Here is a 7,550-nt window from a genome sequence, read left to right as displayed (position 1 = left end):
ATTTCTCCCTTCCTCTGCCCCTAGTATACTCCTTGTAGGAAAAAAGGGTAAATACCCAATGCCGAGCTCCAATAGCACAAATGAAATCACATAGGTCAAATAAATAGATAATCACAAACGGGAATAAAATGGATACAATAAACTTTCTTGATACAGTGTGTGTTTTATCATTCAGTCTTTGATGTGTCTTTTATCCTTAGTAGACTTTGTGCATTCATTTTACTGTAAACTTTATTTTTTAACAAAAATTGCCTGTTTCGTGTGTTCCTACAAATGGATGAAAACAAGGGAGATCCCTGACTAAACTAACGAAAAACAATGGCAAAAGTGTTGACAATTTGTTGGGATTCGCATTCGTCATCACATGTAGCTGCCATCACAAGCTGCTTTTGCGCTGCTATTAGCCGTTTTGGCGCTCCTTGATGGGGTGAAGTGGGAGGGACTGTGTGTAGGAGGGTACATATCAATGACTGATAGGTAGAAGTAAAACGGGGTGGTCTCATTGATTGTTCTGGCTGTGATTGATGAGTCCAACAACATGTGGGAGTTTTTTCTTACTTTTTTCACTCTGATGAATCAGCATTTACAAGTTGAAGGAACAAGCATTAAATATATGTGTGCTGACGCCATTTGAACTTGTCAGTAGCAGTTACAGACTGATGGGAGTTGGATTGTGAGGCAGTTTAGTTGATTAAGGCAGTTTCACATTTATGGTATTTGCCAAACCTGTTATTTGTGGACAGGTCAATTTTTTATTATCCTTCTATCATATAATTTATTAGTCTTAATTGATAAATAAATATTAAAATATTAAAAATCAATTCTTTAATATTGGGGAAACCCAGTCCTTCTCCATAGGGCTGCATGTGCCATGTGCCTATCGTCTGCCTGCCTGCCCGAGCCCAGCGCCCTACTACTGCTGCTGCTTCTCTCACAGTCCTTACTTTGGGGGAACTTTTTTAAAATTTCTATAATGAAAGGTGTCAGGGACCTCCTACTCCTTTGGGAACACCCCCGAATGTCATTTCCGAATCAATAAAGGCCCCCAATTTCCATCCGAGCCGAACGGCTGGGAAAACGAACATGCCAAAAATTAAACGCCAAAGTGACTTTTACACATAATTTATATCCAAAAACAAATTTTTCTCTGGAAAATAGGTAGATAGGCATGGTGATTGGTTAAACATGTTTTATAACCATTCCAATTCTCTACTTAACGTTGGATCTTCCTCTTTCAGTGCACATTTAAATAGTTCTGAAGCCTTGTTTCCTTTTTTTATGATCATGTCGACTAGACACCTAGCTTTGTCCGATGTCACCAAATTCTGTAGGGTTACCAGTTCTTTCTCTGCATCATTGATCACCTGCTCACTCAGCAGTCTGTCCAGGAGGCAGTTTATCACCGCTACATTCAGGCGATCAATGAGCTGTTTTCTCATTCGCTTTAGATCATCTAGGATAACAGAAATTAGATTATTTAGAGGAGTTTTCTATCCAGGGCAGGGCTGGCACATTCTGGCCTGAGGGGCAAGTAAAGCTAAGTGGCGCCATCAGCCCCTTGCCCCTGGTCTCTAACATCTGCACTGGCATATCTAATAACACTCCTACCTACACACGTCAACACACACATACTTACAGATACACTAACACACACACATGCTAAAACACACTCCCTCTCACATACATGCTCACACATATTCCTTCTAACACGCACACTCTAACATGCATACGCTTCTCCCGTCCTTCCCTCCCTCACACCCTTTATCTTTCTAGCTGCTGCACACACTGTATGGAGGTCAGCCCGCTTGCCCCTGTTTATGTCTATACGCAACAAAAAGTGAAATATTTACCTGCCATTTTCTATAGCTGTTTTGTATTGCTATTGGAAAGATCTGAAAAGAAAAAAAAAAAACATTGTAAACACTGTATTCCAAGGTGTTATTAATATTGAACCGGGACCACGTATCACACTATTGAGAACATAAATCTTTTAAACCTAAAGTATTACTCTGGAGAATATATGAATATGTTTGAAAAAATATCAAAAGTCATTTTTCCCCAGATGTATATTAATGGGGGATGGTATAGAAAATGGTTGTGGCACTACAATTGAAAGTTTGTAGAAAGTAGGAACACTTTTTTACTCCATTGTGTTTTGTATTGTGGATTAGCGATGAGGTTTTTTATAGTGTTGTTTTCATTTTTCTGATTATTGGTAAGAATATTCCTGCAGTGGAAACACGTTGATTTCAGTACAATGCTCCTTTCCAATCACAAATATTGAGGGTGTAAAGTAGGTGGCAAACAGCACAGCGTAGCCTATGAATTTACAAACAAACAAAGTCACATTTGTGATCCATTGTCCCTCCATAATTCCTCCTAATAAATGGGCTCTGGCGGAGAACTGGGGAATCAGTGCTGGCTGGTGGAGTTGCGCACCCCTGATCCGTTTCTGGGGTCCTTTACCCCAGTTTCCCCAGGGATGTTGCATCAAGAACTGACATAGAAACATATAATACATATAATTCTTGATCTTATCTTAGATTCATGAAAGCGTTATGCCTGTCCCATTCTTGTTTAAATTCTGTATTGGTTTCTACCACTCCTGATGGGAAGCTGATCTACCACCCTATCAGTAAGTAAAAGTCCCTTGCATTCACCATTTTGGTAGCTCTCCTCTGAACTCTCTCCAAGAAGTCAATATACTTATGGAGACTGGGTCTCCAGAACGAAATGCTGTAGCTGAAGTCTGACCGTGTGCTCTTTGAAGTTCTATTTACTCAAACCACAGAAGATAAGTGCAATCTAACAATGTATTTATGTATCCCATTCAAGTATTATAAACCATCCCATCATTAAATACATGTTACAGTCACATCCTCACATAAGTTTGATAATTAAAACATACAGATCTATTTTACTTTCCTTCCTGTACGGTCTTACCTTCACCGTTTCCTCGAAAAAATGAACATTTCCGGGTGAGAGCATTTTATGTTCCTTGTGTTTTTCTTCACAAATGGTAATGGTCATCCATCGCCATCTACTGCAAAATATGTCTCACTGCACGTATACAGAGTATTGCAGATAAAATAAAATGTACGGAGTGGTTTGTACATCTGCCAATTCCTGAGGACCATTAGGTATTGTTATGGATTATTGGAGCATAGTAATATGGTGGCTGGAGAAAACCACTCCAGTTAGGGCAATACATCTGTCACTGTTTTTGCAGCACGGTCCAGTCTTTAGGTACTTGGTTGAGGTGACCGTTTTCTTACATTGAAGTAAGGTAAACACAACCTTCTTAGATAGTCCCTTTTGAACTAGAAGGTCACCTTCAGAAACCTTGCTGTCAGTTTTAAACTCTGAGTATCTGTATGTGATACTGGACCTTACGTTATAAGATCTGGGCAAATGAGGAAAAGGTTACACCTGAGACTCCTGATCAGTTCTGAGTACCAGATTCCCCTTGTCCAGCCTGGGGCAATCACAATAACTGAAGCCCTATCCCTTGGTATCTTCTGAACCACCCAATCAGAGGGGGAAATATAGAGTGTGATTCCAGGTCTGCAAAGAGGCCTCTAACGCAACTGGATTCTCTGGTGCTCAGGATCCCAGCATATAGACAGCTGTCAGAACTGACTTTCAGCTTTGTACAACTATTTCTGCCCACCGACGCAAAGGTTTAATTAGGCTGCAACTCCTCTAGCCTCTTTGGATGTTTAGGTATGCCATGCCTGTCCTGTTGTCCGAGCAAATTCTGATTACTTTCCCTCTGATTGTCTTCTGCCAAAACTTTAGGGCTCTACATACATCTTGAAGCACTCTGTAATTGGACAAACACGCCTGCTCTTCCTTGAACCAGTTTCCATGGGTCACTTCTCCCTCTACATGAGCTCTCAAACCTGTCGAGCTGGCATCTGTTGTAATGGTGTAGTCTACTAGGGGACTCCATGAAAGTTCTTTCCCTAGCTTCTCGATTCTGAGCCACCATCTTAAGGAAAGAATAACTCTTCTGGGGAGCGGGATGGATTTGTCCACAACATGTGGATTTCTTTGTTAGCAAAAAGTGTTGAAGAGGTCAGCATGGGCTAGAGCCCAAGTAAACACATATCTTGCGGAGATCATTTTCCCTAGGGTTCTTATGATCTGCCATAATGAAACTCTTCCCCGTTTGCAGAGCAAGAGGACACTCTCTTGACTTCTGTCTCCCTTTTCCACAGAAGATTCTAAAACATGGCCCAGAAACTCCTGTCTCTGACACAGCCGTAGGGCAGACGTCTGAGGGTTGCGTCTGAGTATGTGCCACCTTCTAAGAAGGTTGACTGAAGATATGATCAGCAACCAATCTTCTAGATGTGGTACTATTGAAATACAGAGCCTTCTTAAGTAGTTGACCACCACTATGAGTACTGTGGTGTAGACACAAGGAGCCAATGCAAGACCAAATGGTAGGGCCTGGAGTTGCTCTAAGGAGTAGGTATAGCTGCTCTGAGAAACTGTTGGTTGCATCGGATAAATAGATATATGAGGGTATGCATCTAAAAAGTCTAATGTAGCCATGTAAACCCCACAAAGCAACATAAATAGAGTTGATTTCACAGTCTTTATCTTGAAGTGGATGTAGGACATGTAGCAATTCAGAAACCTTAAATCTATGATGAGCCTCAGTTTCCCCAACATTCCCCAAAAATACAATCCCTTGCCTTGACCTTTGGGTGGTACAGGAATGATCACATTCTTGTTCAAGAATGATTGCACCATTGAAGTTAGAGCTAACTGTCGGGCTCTGGAGCTTGGATAGATAGAGATTATAAAATGAGGAGGGGGGCTTTGCCTGAATTTCCATACTGTAACCTTGAGTGATGATGTGTAAGACCCAGGTGTCTGAAGTAATCTTCTTCCAGTCCTCCAAGAAGAAAGTGAGAGGGACCCCTACTTGGAAGAACTAACATCAGAACTTACAAAAGATGTTCCCGTCACCACCTCTCCCCACTTCCATGAGCTTCAAGTCCCCTTGATGCATAGGGCTTACCTCTGGAAGATCTTGAGCAGGGCAGATCTTCTTGAACCCAGAAGCCACAAAAGGAGAGACTCTTTTTAGGAAACTTTTTTTCTGGGGCAGCCACAAGCCCCTATGAGCCAGAATGGTTAGAGCATGGGGCCTGGCTGTCATGCTTAGATTTTCAATAGCAGCATCACAGAGAAAATCGAATGCAGAGGCAACGATCAAGACATTTCTGGAAAGGTCTCTTTCTAAAGCTTTAGCTGTTAAGTCTTCTTGGGTCTTCGAGGCAGTACAAGGTTGGATGTTGGAAGAAATATCCACAAAAGCCTTCCAAAGGCCACCTTCTGCTTTCTTGTCCATGTGGTCAGAAAAATGGGCAGCATCCTCCACTGGAAGTACAGTTCTTTTGGAGACATTAGCTACCGCTGGGTCCACCTTAGGAAGGACCCACAGGGTGGAGTGATCCCTGAAAGGGGAAGAGCTTCTTCACTCTTTTTATATATGCTCAACTTCCATTTCCATAGAATTTTTCCATTCTTCCTTAATGATGTTAGCCAGGGTCTCGTGTAAAGGAAATAACTTAGATTTCCTGGAGTAACCCTGGAAAAGGTCTACACCCTTAGTTTCAAGCTTAGGTCCAGTCAAGTTTAACATTATCTTGACTGCAGACCCTAACTTGACCAAAATGGGATCCATAGGTAAGAAGTAAGATTGGTCTCTTTCTTCAGATGAGAGATTCTCTTAGGACAGCAACTCCTGCTCCGAGCTTGATGAGGGTTCCCCTTCATAGGCATAGAGGGTGAGTGCTTCTTCTCCTTAACTGGAGGTTGAAGATTGGGCAAGCTTTTCAGCTGAAGGAGCGCAGCCTGCATTTCAAAGCTCATCCAGTTCATAAAGTTTTTCATTTCATTTGCCAACTCCTTGGCCCACACACGAGGAACCGAGGATCTTGTAAGGTCTCCTTACAAACAGAACAAGCCATATGCTTAGTCTTGGCAGAGGCTTTTTAGAAATGTGCGCTGGCAAGCAAGACATTTTACAGGCTCAGAGGGGTTAAGAGGAACCTGCTACAACAATATCCCCCAAAGAAATAAAACTATTAACTCACTCATGTAGCTGCCCGCTTCTCTGCTCAGTACAGATACACCTCATCTCATGACTAACAAGCTGTCTCTACGGTTACCTGTTAATCAGCCAGCCCCTTCTATGCAGTGCTCTGGCTATTTTGCTGCTAAGGTTCAGCATCTATCTGCCCTTGCATGGTCTCTGACTGCTTTGTGCCTTCTCCATTAGACTGTGATTTCTCTGTGTATGATCCTGGCCTAGCCGACTTCCTTTCTCTTGATCCTGATCCTGATTTGTCCGACTACCCGTTCCGGATGTTTTTTTAATAAAGGGGACTTAACGACACGCATCCCCTCATTCTGGTTTGTGGTACCTGACAAGCAGCAGTGAAAAAAAAGTAGGCAAAGTATCCAACTCTAGTAAGCAGTATAAAAAGCTTACAATGGTCAAAGCAACAGCCAACAACTGCAAAGAGCCTTACCAGCATTCTGAAATTTAAATTTGGTAACAAAATCTCTGAACTACTGTGTCTTGTATTGCCCTGGATGTTGCCGAAGAGGAAGAAACACCAGTGATCTGTTGCTCCTTGTTTAGCCAGGAAAATCTGCTGCCTTACTATGCTCATCTAGTGGGCTAGTAGTACGGAGCAGGTTCTCTTTCCCCATGGGAGGAGGCTTCTCTAAGTAATTGCTGCCAGGTATGGCAAGGGAAAAGGCCTTCCCCACACTGGTTCCAAGTTCAGAGCACACAAGTGACCAAAATGTCTTTGTATGCTGTAGAATTAACATTACTCTTCACTGGAACGAAGAGGCCCTGAAATACAGCCCCAGGCCATTATACCGCCTCTACCAAACTTTACAGAAGGAACTATGCATTCCCGCCAAACCCAGATTCACCCATCAGACTCCCAGAATGTGATTCATCACTGCGGAGTACAGTGTGCTTTACACCGCTTTAGCCGACGCTTGTCATTATGCATAGTGATCTTGCATAATGCGTTTGGAACTCTGTATTGAGTGATGCTACAGAGAACAGGGAATTTTTAAATGCTACATCCTTCAGCACTCGGCTTTATGGCTCAACTGTTACTACTAGGCGCTTCCATTTCACAATCTGACAAACTGACTTGTGGCATCCCATGACAGTGTCATGTTTAAAGTCACTTTGCTCTTCAGTACGACCTTACTACTGCCAGTGTCCATCTATGGAGATGTTAGCAATTGGTGTGGCTGATATTTATCCCTATAGCTGGTGGAGGGTTGTAATCTTGTCAACATGTCATTTGTTATATTTATTTACATACAGAATGTTCATTGTCAGTTTGTCTTTGAACCATATATGTTAACAATTTCAGTTAGCATTAATAAACAGTCACCGACAATAACACAGAGGGGGTCTTGCAGTGCCCACTCTTGACCCCATAGCAGCTATGGAAGGAAGATTCACAGCCCACATGCATGTTCCGAAGGCAGGAAGCGTC

General features: G+C 42.3%; 1 long non-coding RNA gene across 2 annotated transcripts; it reads right to left on the bottom strand.

The window, feature by feature from the left end:
- Positions 1–1,123: 1,123 nt before the first annotated feature.
- On the bottom strand, positions 1,124–2,979 carry LOC128473826 (uncharacterized). Of its 2 annotated transcripts, none has more exons than XR_008346295.1 (3): positions 2,944–2,979; positions 1,851–1,892; positions 1,124–1,453 (listed from the first exon to the last, which is right to left on the bottom strand). It is a non-coding gene; the product is annotated as an uncharacterized LOC128473826 (long non-coding RNA). The 2 variants fall into 2 exon arrangements; XR_008346296.1 differs by lacking the exon at positions 2,944–2,979 and adding an exon at positions 2,661–2,741.
- Positions 2,980–7,550: the final 4,571 nt, after the last annotated feature.

This window comes from Spea bombifrons, chromosome 2 (genome assembly GCF_027358695.1).
Source record: "Spea bombifrons isolate aSpeBom1 chromosome 2, aSpeBom1.2.pri, whole genome shotgun sequence".
Lineage (NCBI taxonomy): Eukaryota > Metazoa > Chordata > Amphibia > Anura > Pelobatidae > Spea > Spea bombifrons.
This window is presented reverse-complemented; position numbering and strand designations above follow the sequence as displayed.